Source organism: Accipiter gentilis, chromosome 18 (genome assembly GCF_929443795.1).
Source record: "Accipiter gentilis chromosome 18, bAccGen1.1, whole genome shotgun sequence".
Lineage (NCBI taxonomy): Eukaryota > Metazoa > Chordata > Aves > Accipitriformes > Accipitridae > Astur > Astur gentilis.
In genome coordinates, this window is record NC_064897.1 from 7,817,825 (window position 1) to 7,831,600 (window position 13,776).

At 43.7% G+C, this 13,776-nt stretch overlaps 1 protein-coding gene across 1 annotated transcript in view; it reads left to right on the forward strand.

Moving 5' to 3' along the window:
* Nucleotides 1-13,776, forward strand: part of LOC126048081 (ovostatin-like) — an 84,648-nt gene that overhangs the window by 31,812 nt on the left and 39,060 nt on the right. The gene's annotated exons all lie outside the window — the stretch shown is intronic.

Consider the following 13,776-nt stretch of genomic DNA (forward strand, 5'->3'; position numbering starts at 1 on the left):
GAAGGAATCCCAAACCAGCCCCCATGACTGCTGTGGTTAACAAAACCCCAGGTACCTGGGGTGTGACTACCCAGGGGAGGTGTGTCTGGGCAAGGCTGCAGAGGAGAAGTGCCTTGAGAACCTCTCGAGGACTGCAGAATATTCCTGTCTGCGGCACTGTGTCTCCTGTACTTCACCCCAGAAGCAATGCAGGCAATGTGCTTTGCCTGGATTTGTATCCTGAGTTCTTTACAAGTGCCTTCCAGCAAGATAAATGTGTTAGAGACACTTACTTTTGATTTCTGCACATTCAGCCTTCTGGGCTTTTTGTAGCAATACCAGTAGTTTTTCAGAGGAGTAATTCTTTTGGGTTTCTACCATTTTTTAAACTAAAAATTCATTCCAACTTATTATCTAGGTACTTTGGAAGTCCATTCCCTCCTCACATTGCCCAAAGTGGGTTTCACACTTTCAGCTCAAACAGTAAAGCCAGGTCTTCCCCTTGGCCCCATCTTCCATGCCTTTTCAAATTTTCCAGTTTGCTCTTACACTCCTTGATTCAGGAACACCTTTGTAAGTGTACGTGGCAGCCTGATGAGATGCAGAGGCTGTACCTGTCAAAGGGTGGCAGCTGGACTTGCTTTGCTTTTTTCCAGGTTAGCACTAGCAGAGGTGCGGAGAAGATAAATCATACTGCTTCATACAAGAGCAGTATCTCATGGACCCAGAGCTGTGCCTTTCCTAGTGTTCTGGGAATGGTTGTGGATTTTTGGAACCACTCTCTGGAATGATGGAAAGGTGAATATCCTCCGTGCATGAGGTCATTTCAGAAACAGAGTGTTTTCAAATGCCTGTGCCACTAGCCTGTAGCAATGCACTTGATTTTATATTTAGTTTCTGATATTAACAGTAAATTCTTGTTGCTTTCCAATTTCCCCAGACTTCTTAGCATTGATATAATCTGATTTTTAATGCCTCAGTCTGTGTAAGCAGTCACAGATACAAATTAATAACTACGAACCCTGCTATTTCTGTGGCACTGTTCCTTACACATACTCCACAAATCGAGGCTCCTGATATTCATGATCTTCTCTCATACAGCAGGAAATTCTTAACAGAATAGATACTTGGGTGTCAGTATTTTACAAATCCATTGGATTCAGTTTTCCTGGCTTTCTTTAGCATACTGGAAACTAGAAAACTACCTTTCAAATTAATAGCTAATATTCCCAAAGTCATATGATTCAAACAGCTTGGGTAAAATATGAAATATTGTAGGCAACTTCATATGCAAATATTTTTATGAAGCCACAACAGAAATTAAAATTCTGTTCTTGAGTTGTTCTGCTCATAAAGGTCACCTGTCTGCTAAAGGTATCACTAATTTCTAGTTGTTGGGAAGAGAAGGGTCTGCCGCTTACGTTTTACCCCAGCTCTCATGAAACTGAGTCCATTTGTTTGTCAAAAAATAGCTTCTTCAGAGTAAGTAGAAAGCACAATAGGGAGACAGTGCTACTTCTCTGTATACGAAAGCTGGGACCCAGCTACTCAGTCTGGGAGAGTGAAACCCCTACAAATATGGGGCACAAGGGTTAAGATTTCCCAATTTACTAATCATTCTGGAAAAAACCCATGCCTTAAAAATCTGCTTGCAGAGACCTTACGGGAGGAGAGCATTAAGGGTGTTCTGAAATATGAGTGGGACAGCAGCACCCACAGCGATGGTTTTGAGGAACAAACCTTGTCACGCTTCATGGTTGCAAAGCACCCTTACCTGTTTGTGGCACAACAACTAGACGAAACAGCCTCAGGTTGCACCAGGGGAGGTTTAGGTTGGATATTAGGAAACATTTCTTCACTGAAAGGGTTGTCAAGCATTGGAACAGGCTGCCCGGGGAAGGGGTTGAGTCACCATGCCTGGAGGTGTTTAAAAGACCTGTAGATGTGGTGCTGAGGGACATGTTTTAGCGGTGGACTTGGCAGTGCTAGGTTAACAGTTGGACTCCGTGATCTTAAGGGTGTTTTCCAACCTAAGTGGATTCTATGATTCTATGACCAGAAGGTGGCAGCAGGTCAACACTGAGACCAGAGTCCCTCCATTTCCTTTACCAGATTCCAGGTTGTTTCACTGTCCTACAAAGGCAAACTTTACTGACAGCTGTGCTACAGGCAGCTATAAGCAGGACACAGGGGAAAAAAAATGCTTATCTTAAAAGTTCAATTCCTATTTCATCTTTCGTACACTCTCGGTCTTATCTAAATAAGAATTTTGCACTGATGAGCTATGGAGTAACGTACACTGGTTTAAAAGCCAGCACGTGAGATTTCATACTTCATCCAGTTTCTGTTTGATAACATTCTAGTAACAAACTTTAGTATCCAAAACTTACTATATTATTATACTATACCATAGTGTAATTTTAAAATAATTAAGAAATGCTAAGTACAGGATGTATTTTTAAGTATAAAATCCTGCTGGTTTAATTGCTACATAACAAAAAGTGTATTTTCTAGTAAACACTACTTTTCAAGTCTGTTGCACATTTGCTCGCAGGTCCTCTGCATATGAGCTTTCAATAGTTGGCATTCAAAGCAATGAAAAGCTATCCGCATGTGCCCTATGTATTTTTCTGAAGGCAAATACTGAATTAAACTGCAGATCACTGTAACAGAAATCTTGAGTTTGGAATGAATGGCATCTGAATGGAAATATGTATGAAGAGGCATCTGAATAAATAACAAACGGAACAAGAGATAAAGACATGGCATGCCTTAATTGATGCAGAAGGTTGTCATTCAAATAGCCAGAGAACAAGGACTGCAGCAATTTAAAGCCATAAAGATAAGGTGAAAAAGAGCTGGAAAACAGGATTGCAGCCATAAAATACTCAAGTAGGAAAATAAAGAACACTGAGACTCTGCGATTTTGCCTCAGACTTGCAAGGACCAAGAGAGAACAGTCAGACAAAAGATCTCAGTAAATCTCTACTCATGGAAGATGCAAAAGGTACAACCAAAATTCAGTTAATAATAACGTTTGCCAATAAAAAAGAACCTCTAGACACATGATGAGAATTTAGCAGCTGCTGACAGCTCTCCTTTGTGGCACTGTTATTCCTTCCCAGATTATTTACATGTCTTGGCACTTGTGAATATGAGAGAATGAGTAAGTGAAACCCATGGCAGAAGGAACGTGAGTGAAATCAGTTTTGCTTAAAATAAAAATCACCTTCCTCTTCCAGAAGGATTCACATTGAGCCTTCCTACAAAAACCAATGTAGAGAACATAGCATTTTTTTCACATCTAGGAAACTAGGAACAAAGTATAAAAATTTAAAGCACAACTTCTACCCCATAAGTTTCTCCTGTTTTCTTTGTTTTTTCCATTTTGTGCTACACCACTACAAGGACTTTCATTTGAAAAAGCCACTCGCCAATATGTGCGTTTATAAATTAAAATGGATTTTCTCTGGAAGAGAACAGGATAACCTAGTGCTTCCATCTTCACCCTCTTCATTTTACCTATTTTCTCCTTCATGTCTCTGTGCCTGAGTGCCCAAAATTCCATGCACCAGAAAGGTTCAGAGAGATATGACATCAAGGAAAACCAAATGTAAATAACAGGAAAAATCTCCTAAACGCAAAGGTTTACCTGACTATGCAGTGATCTTCTGTGTGAAAATAATGCAAGACCCAGCCTTAAGGCACTGCAAAGTATTGAAAACTGGAGGAGAACAAATTCTCTTGTCTGTTCCAGCTGTGGGGAAAGAAAAGGATGGACACCAGATAATATTGTGCATTTCATTGTTACCTTCTATAATTTCTTCTGTCTGAGAGAAAGCATGGCCTCAGACTGTGTGTTGCCTTCCTCCTACACAGAGCTGTGCAGGTGATGTGCCTAATCGTTCAGTGGTCAAAATGTAGATCCTCCAATGGGATCATGATATCACCCCACCAAAATATGAAGTCACCTGGAATGGGTTGTTACGTTTAACAGACGACTTCTTCAAAACAGGTGCTATAAAGTCATCTGTGTTGGAAAAATCTCCCCACTGCATAACCCAAGCGTCAAGAGTTGGAAAGTGGACACACATATAAAAAGGTGCTTAATCTCAACACCCAAATTTCCACTGGGCACTCACACCTGAAGGCTGCCATTCCATGACCAGTTTAAGCCACCAAAAGCCATTGCCTCTGCCCCTTGTGTGCCACCACCAACATTTACAAAGCTACAAAATGAACTGGGTGCTGTACTGGTGAACTGATCCAACCTAGATAGCCTACAAGACTTCATTCTGCCCCAGATTGCCCCATGTGGCTAACCACAGGGCTTATGCAAATACACATGCTGGTACAGGAGGAGGACACGGGGTCAGTTCTGGCCACAGAGCTCACAGAAATTCCGTGTAACTTGCTACGCTACGTTTCATTTCACTAGAAACACTTTGATTCTTGAGGGCTACCATAATGTAATAGAAGAGTAAAATTTCCGTCTGGGGCACAGCAGACATTCAGCTATGCAAACATAGCTGAAATAAGCAGCCACAAAAGAACAACGTACTATTATAAAGCAAACCACTGAAAAAAGATGGATGCACATTTGGAAGTATAAATTCAGGTTTTCAAGAAAAATAGTCAGAATACTCAAGGAATAACAAAGCATCATTCCTTTCGGGCTAACATCTCTTCCCTCCCTTCCAGAGCTACCTGCTCTCTGTAAGTCCTTGGCTTCTGCTTCAGAAGGGAGCAAGTCTGTGCCTGGTGTATGTGCAGAACAGTCTTACAGCAAAGTCCCAAATTGTAAATGGCACAATCCTATTGCAGATCACAGAAAGGAGACAGTATTTGGGGACTGAAATAAGAAAGTTCATTAATCTTTTGGAGCTTTTCACTGTCTCCATGAAAACTGAAAGTTCATTGGAGAGCACATGCCTACGTGCATGTGCACAGAGACACGCTGATTTGAACACTTGCAGCACAAAGGGAATTTTGCGTCAAGTCCAAATGGGCTTTTTCCACCCCTGAAAACAAGGTTAAAAACTGTTAGCATTTGGCCTCTACTGTTTTTTATTTTGTTTTACTGAAAAACCATGATTCCAGCTAATTCCAGTTGATAAAAAACATGCACTATCATGCACATATCTGCACATATGTGGCTTTTTTCCAGCTGAAAATGAAAAGAGGAGCACCAAAGCTCAGAATCAGCCTCCGAAATTCAGGGACAATGTGACATGGTCACCCTTCCAAATTACTTAACCCACTGTAATACTGCAAGACAGGCCCATTTGATTTGTCTGCGGCTCCCAAGTGCTCCTGATACTTCTTCCAGTTCAGCTCAGACTGCAAATCCAGCCTACTTCATTGGCAGCGCTTAGTGTTTGACTGCCAAGGAAGGCCTGGAGCAATCCAGGGCAGGACAAGCCCAGCTCTGCCTCAGCATTTCCTGAGAACAGCTGCTTCAGATAGGGGCAGTACCTGAATGTGCCTTGCCAAGATTTTCTCAATCCCATTCAGAAAGCTAGACACCAAGGAAAGCAGTTTCTGCAATACTGAAATGACTGAGAAGCCCAACTCCAATTTCAAAGAAATCTATGTCAGTTACAAATTCCCTTGCTAGAAGTCTGCCAGAATCTGAAAACTGAGACAGTTGCTAGCTAATTGCCACTTATGCTTATTTGCCTCTTCAAATGAATGGTCTGATCTTCAAAAAGGAAGAATACTCAGAGCTGGGGAAAGTTGCAAAATAGTATTTTCCTTTTCTCTTGGGGGCAGCGGAGGAAGGGAGAAGGTAAATAGCAGTAGGCAGAAGTCAATATTAATGAACTTTTCTATCCACTTAGCACCAAGACAGCAACTCCAGTTAGTCTGATCTCAAAAAGTGCCTGGCACATGCTGCTCCTGCAAGTTGCATTATTGTTCTTGCAGTGGCTTGGCCCTGGGATAAAACCAAGTGGTCTCTGTCTTCAGAATAATCTCTTCATCCTGAATGATGAGCAAAGGAAAAAGAGGTTTCTTAGCTGATGTTTCTAGTTCTAACAGGCAAATAGTCCCTCATCTCTTCAACCTTGTTATGTCCTTCCTCCTCCAGTCAGATTTTGCCATTGTTTCAGAAACTGATGCCTATTTGTGCTATTAGCCAAGAGGATATCTGAAACTTCTTACATTGAAATTTTGTTAAAAATGCTGGTGTCCTAATTAATCTCATGTGGTACAGAGTAGCTCCAAGGAAACAGAAAGGTTTTGAGCCTCTATTTCTGCTCCTGCCTTCACTTCCATGAGTGAATAGATGATTTTACTTAAAACTAGCTATTTTCAGAATGGTATTTGAATGCATAAAAAGTTAGAATGTGCTGGCTACGTGTTGCTAATAAGCATGGCTTACAGAGATATTAGCCTGCATCTAACACCTTGATTCCCGCCTGAGCAAGACTAATTTGACTCCAGAATGCCTTCAGAAGAGCAGCATATAATCGTGGGGCTTGAGAAACTAAAAGCCAACTGAAAAGCAAATTTTTCTTAAATCTTAGCTCCCAACTTCAAATCATGTTGTGACTCAGTTCCGTCAGTCAATCAGAGAGGAGATAACATCTCTAGAATCAAAATATACTACCACAAGAGGTATCACATATACGAGCCTAGTACAGACACCCTGTTATTCCATTTCCTGGATCTCAGAAATTATTCAAACCCAAGGACTGGATGACCTTTGCAGGTCCCTCACAGCCCAAACTATTTTATGATTCTATGACTCTGTCAATGTCCCCCCAACAGTCAAATCCCATTTCCAATGGGTTAAGAGCAACTTGCAGCAGGAAAACTGCTGCTACACCAAGAAAGAAGTTAAGATGAGGATGTGCGGTTGCTGGCCTGCTGCAGGTGGTTTACCTACAGCACTACGGATTCCACAGACTTATGGGAAAGGTGGAACTTGGTTGCCAATGCTACCTCCCTCTTTTAAAGAAAAAAGGAGATTGCCATTTTCAAAATCTAATTTAAAACAGTGCATGTTTTCAGAAGGAGTAAAAGCACGTGAAATGACAAAACCACTGGACCCACATCTTATCCCCTGCAGGTCATCCTCATTCAGAGCCAGTAGCTGAATACTGGAGCACCTACCTGTACTGGAGAATCACATATTACCAGCTACACTTCTTCTGCCATGTAAACACACGTGCAGCTCAGACTGGAAGCTCTGGACATCAAGCATCATTGAGGCTTCAATCTGGATCCTCCCAAAGGGCAAGCAGCAGAACAGTGGAACAGCCTTCCTTTTTGGATGCTAGTGCTTTACAACAGTGACAAAGGCAACTCAGATGCACATTTCAAAGCAGACAATCAAGTATGCCAAATGTGGAAAAAACCAAACCTGTCAGCGCCACAGGTGTTGAAATTTGTAGAGCAGATCTACAATCAGCAGAAATAGACAGCATACAGAGCAGATTTCTTTCACTTATTTATAGAACACTGACAGTTTTATATAACTGGCTATTTTAATTAAAATTTAAAACAGGACAGAAAATTGCAAACCCAACCCAGACCAATGAGCTGGGTGTTTGAAAAGTGTACTTCCTTTTTAGCGGTATCACAGCACTCAGCATGTGGCCCATACACCCCTGCTGCGGTTACTCTCCAGTTTGCAGATCCTTATGTATTTGCAGGAACACGAAACACACAAAAAAATGTTGCTTGCTTTTTCATCCAACTCTTTATGCAAGCGAAAACTTTAACAATATGGCCAGCAGACCGCAAAGTCCTACAGCATAAGAAAATAACAAGTAGACACATGGTTACAAGAGAGGGTGACAGAAGGAAAATAAAATGTAATGTTGAAGAGTCCTCATTTATGCATCAGCACTCTGTATGAAAAAACAGAGCAAAGTGCATCCCAGTGAACTTTACCACTCAAGCATCATTATTAGATAAAGCAGTGATTTTTCAGTCTGTAAAGTTTTAATGCTGAGGACTGGTCTTTTTTCCTGCGCAGGGAAACACCTACCAGGCAACTCCCCAACCTACTAAGAAGCATTGGGCTCAGAACTGGGCCACCCCTGTGCTACTTGGAGATTGCCCTGATGACATTTGCTTTTGGCTCTCAGAGGACAATGCTACAGTCTGGCAATAATGCAACGCATTAAGAACTGTCTGATACGGCTTATTTTCTGACTACAAACTCAGCAGAAACAATTACCCGTGTTTCTCCTACTGTTCAATTCCATTTTAGAGAGACAGCAGCTGAAAAGACAATTACTTTTATGTGGTTCTATTCAAAGCCTAGGTTGTCTAAAGCTGCAAGTGAAGAGCTCAACCAATGCCAGGTGTTGAAAAGAGATACAGTGACTTGGTGTATAAACATCAGAGCTCAGCTAACATGCATGTTCTCCTTCTCCAGCTGGATGAAGAGGTCAAAATCCAGAATACAACTCAGTATCATGAAGTCCCTTGGAAACCATCTTCGCAGCACCTTTTTGCAGCATGTGAAACAGATTACAGGTGCAGCTCTTACCCAAACCACACTTTGAATCAGCCTGAAGAAAGCACATCAGAATCCAAGCTGGCTGAAACTCAGAAGTCAAGTGCACGTTTTAGCAACTGCAGAGAGCTGGTGAGTTGGAAAGAGAATTTTCCATCTTCCTTCAAAATGCTGCAAGTAAGAAAGCTGTGTTGTAAATCTTGAGAGAAACTAATTGGCCCGGTTATTACATTTGCCCTTTCACAGGAGCAAAAGCAATTATGAAGGCACATAGTGATATAGTTCACTTCACTGCTCACTCTTCCTGAGGAGAAGTGCATCCCACAGCAATTCAGCAGCATGGAAGAACACTATAGAATAGCTCATGAGAAGCTGCAAGTTCAATTTCGAAGCAGACTGAGCAAAGGCTGCTGCATTATTCCATCTCTCCTGAGACACACCACTGTCTTTAACTCCTAACTCAGCAAGAGAAGAGGGACACCAGCTGCAAGAGACAAAAACTAACATTCAAGGACTGCACAAGAAAGTTTAATAAAAAAGCACCACAACAAAATACATCATGTAAATTCCAAGTCAGCATCAGCCTGAAAAAACGCATCTGCTGGGAGCAATCCCCACCTGTGAAAAGTGGAAGCAGAGGAGCTGTCCTGCCCCAGAAAGGGCCAAATGTCCTTTTAAGCAGGCCCAACAGTACAAAGCGAGGCTTCAGGAAAAAATGTACGCATGGAAACATTAATTGCCTGATTCAAGTAAAGTTTATTCATTTCAGTAGACTGCAGCAGAAACAAGTTTACACATGAATGTTGTTTTCCAATAGTGACATGCTTTTAACCTGCCAGTAGAGTTCAGCGTAGGACTATGAATTAATCATCGGCTGCATCTGCTTGAGAGCAGCTGATATCTGGGATGCCTTGTGAAGGCCTGAATATGCTGCCAGAGATATTTAAAAGAAAGTGCGCCAAATAATGAGAAAAATGTGTAAATTATCTGAGGGGTGATGCTTCCTACCCCACTCACAGCTTTAGAAATTTTGGTCTGTTTAGTTCTCAGACCTGCCCTTTCTCACTGAAATGCTCCCTAGCTCCCTCCCCAGTATAAATTAACCCAAATCTTACTTTCTCCTTGCTTCAGCGCCTCGTGTCATGAGTTTACAGAGCATTTTCATGTTGGGTGTGACACGCTGCTTGCCCACTGATGGCAGAGAGGTGCATTGTAACTCTGCTAGCAGCACCTCTGGGTTTTCATGCTGGTTTGGCTAGCAGAGGCACAAGAGCTATTCTAGATCTCCTCAAGTCACAGTGTGATGCTGCCATTCCACTGGCTGGCGCCCACCCTGCAAGCACCTTCTTGCCTCTCTTCAGTGACGCAGCCACCCCGGGTCACCTTGCAAAATCCCTTGTCCTCAAATTTTTGGCGGTCCGGCTGAAAAAATCCCCGGCAGAGGCTCACAACGCAGCACAGTCAGTGCGAGCAGAGGAAGAAGGAAAGCTAATGAGGAGATGACGGGCAGCATCAGACATGCGGTCATCATCGCCAAAGCCCAGCAAGGGGACTAGGCTTGCCTCGTTGCACTGCTGTGCTGACCACAGAGCTTCCCGGGCGTGCTTTTGCTAGGATCCTCAGGACACCGGTGCCCCACTGTGAGAGCTGCTTCCCCCTCCTTCTCGAGCCTCACCTCGTCGTGCCAAGGCCTGGGGGTACAGGGGGCAGGTGGCAGGGGACAGCTCAGGGACACGCCAGCTCCAGAAGGTCTCGTCCCCTCAGCCCTGCCGATGACCAGGACACAAGGGGCACACACCATCCCCTACCAGCGCTGCACCCCCCCCAACCCCAGCCCAGTCGCTCCGTGTCCCTCCCCACCAGCCCAGTCCTGGGCACTTCCCCACAGTCACGGCAGCTGCCCGGGGGTCCTTGGGGAGTCTGCCCGCCTGGCCGCTCCCCCGGGACCTCCGTGGGTCTCTGTCCTCTTGGCACTCCTCAGCCACCAGGAGCCAGACAGGGAGGAGCAGCGTGTTGAGTCTGGTGGGTCCCCACAGCCCAGCAGTTCCCTTTGGGGCCATTAAGTAAGAGAGAAGTAGACAAATTACAGAGACTACTGACTCTGTGGACTGCTACAGTAAAACATGCACTTCTTCCCTCTTTTGGCTGAAGAGCTTTGCCTGCTGCCTGGAAAGCCAGAGCATCCCCGTAGGCACAGGGTAGGGAAGCTGCAGGTGTCGTGGCTTTGCCGAGGAGGTCTTCAGGCAGCTCCTGGTCTCCCTGAGACATCAGTTGCCCAAATCCCACCCCAGCCTGCTGACAGGAGATATGCCTGGGGTCATCCCTACCAACATGCTGCCCTCCTCCATCTCCTCAGCACCCTTCGCAGCCTCTCTCCTTATCAGCCATTGTCTGCAGCATTTGTCGGTATTTGCCTTGCTCTGTTTGACGCAGGAACATCTATCCAGCCACAGCTTTGCATTCAGTTTCCCTTGGCTTCCCGATGGCTCGTCGGTGCACCACGCCCCACACCCATGGCCACCACTCCCAATACCTGGCAGTCCCAGGACAGCAAGGGATGTCATTTAAAGAGCTCTGCGTGATTGCTCCTTAATTACTGGGTAATCATCCCCAGATTATGAAAACTGTAATCATTGCTTATAATGATACTATTCCTGCACGTCATGTTAGGGTGGTTTGGCACTGTTGTCTAAGAGACCCAGGGGAAGATCCCATGGCTGCAGCATCATCTCTGTACCAGCTCTGCTTCAGACTGGGGTCAGAGGGCCTCATTTCCCTCTGTGCAGGAGAGTCCTGAGCTATGTTGCAGGACTCGTTCTTGTCTTCCCTCCGGAATGCTATTTTTCATTTCCTCCTATGCAGCCTGAACTAGGGTCAGAAGGCCGCAACACAAGAGTATAATCCAGGATTATGATGAATATACATCTGGCATTCACAGTAGCGTGGAGAAACCACATAGTGGCCAGTGTCACTGGTGATAAGGGTTTATTCCTTCAGTTTCAGGATATCCTTTTAGTGAGTCTTGCCAGAAGGGCTCTGAATTCAGTCGTCTCCTTTTCTGCAGCAGCACCAGTCCCCAAGGAGACTGGCTGTAGACTGGAAGGTGACACAGCCCAGTTCTAGGGATCTTCAGAATTTCCTTCAGTTGTTGGTGGCCCAAAGTGTTTGCTTCCAGCACTGATCAAACTTTATTATTCACCGCTTCAAGAGAGATGTGATTTATTCCTATCAGATTCAGGCACACTGAAAATTAGAGCAATTACTAATCTAACAAAGTGAAGCATTTGGGTCTTGTTTATACAATTAAAAGCACTTCTACTAAAAATAAAGATGCATACAATAAAATGCAGGCTTGGGCCACACCTAGACTTACTCTCTTACTCTAGCTGTTGCTGCAAATGGCTTTCTGAGGTGTTTCTCAGCTACAAAAAAGTAAAGCTCCTACTTAGTGGTATGCTGCCTCTAGAGGCATGGCTTTCAGAGTAAGGCCTCCCTATGTTCAGTTATGCAGTTATATGTGAGGTTCTCTATGAGCACTGAATACAATTTATATTTTAAAGCATTTCTTTGTTAATTTAAGGAACCTTTTTTTTTTTTTTTTTTGCATTGTGGCCTTATTTTTAGCAACTCAGCAGCTAGGAGTCCTAATAAATTCCTAAGATTTACACTGCTTAATAGAGCGAGACTGGGACACTGGTGCTTCTGCTCATCTTCTTTTCCTCTTACGAAAGGACCTGAATTACGAGTTTACACAGAAATAGTTTTCAAATAACGTAACATGCTTTTAAGCTCTGTTCATGTCTTCAACGTTTTCTCTACTGAAAAGTCTTCCTGATCAGACAGGAGACAGAGGCCTCTGCTTGTGCTTGAATCTTTAAATGCACCTTATAACAGACACGTTGCAAAAGATTCTTAGGGAGTACAGAATTTGGCTGCCCAACAGAGGTGAAATTGCTGCAGCTCCTTGCCCCCAGGTGCAACCAGAAGCAAGGCTGAGGTGGTTATTCCCAGTAGGCACACACACACAAATGCACATGCACACCACAGATATACATACATGGCTGCCACACAGCTCTACACAGACACACAGAACACTCCTACGCACACGAATGGCATTAACAGCTTCCCTCCTTTTTTCCTCCCTGGCTGAGCAGGATAGAGATCCACTAATGTGAAATATATATGCATATGTACATGTACAATGTGGATCCCATCAGCAGCTGGGCTCTTGAAAACCAAAATATTATCAGGTCAGGTAAAATAGATAGACGATGCTCTCCATGGCTTAAATGTGCTATATAAAGATAGACAAATTCCAAAATTAACTTTGTGACTTAAAATTCACTTTTGATCCAATTCTGGCCTTTGGTTCCAGATCTCGCCAGTAGAAACTAGCTACTCGTCCTTGTAAGAGAGAAAACATCCAGCTTCCAACATCGGATGAGTTTCAGCATTGGGCTGCTGTTGTTAACTAGTGAAGGGAGCTACTCATGAAGTTCTTGCTGCTGTCTTGAATCAGCTGTGGTGCAGCCCAGGGCTCTTCTAATATCAGGTCCCAACTGCAGGCTGACTGAGAAAAAACATTCTAGTAATTAAAGCATGGAAATGGGAATCTGCTTTACACTTTGTATTTGACACATTTTGATCAAGATCCAGACTCTTGACTGCACTGTTTCACTTTCCCTGTCTACAGGCTGAATTTTTTCTTTTAAACAAAATTAGGATGACTTACATTACACTTCAGAGCCTGCATGTCTTACCTAAGCATTTCCCACCATTGGTTAGTTGCTGTTGGTCACTACCCTAAAAGCAAACCTGCAAAGCTCAAATTACTCAGTATGAACTGCAAGTTTTCAGGTTAGCAACACGAAAGAGTGACTCCACTGAGGGATGTAAATAGATATCCCCCCCACTGCTGCAGAGAAAACTAACCTGCCTGAATATCACACATCACGCTCCCATATTTCCTGCTGTAACCAAAGGGCAGTCAAAAGGAGACAACAGAGACAGTACCTCTATTGCTAAATCCATCCTCTTTCTGGAGGGATCTCTGAACAGACTACATGATGCTAAATGTCCCGTGTCCACCCACTTAGGTCTCTAGAACAGATTGGAGTGGCTGAATTGCACAGTATTAGGCCCAAGTCTTTTCTCTAAATGCAGAAGTAACATGAAGGCTTTGCTGCAATCCACAAGTTTAAGTGTCACATGTCCTGAAATGCACAATGGAGACATGTGGGGGTGACTGCAAGGGCAAAGCCTAGTGACAAAGCAAAAAGGGGACCTACCGTACTCTGGTCCAACCCATCAAGACTATCAGTAGCACT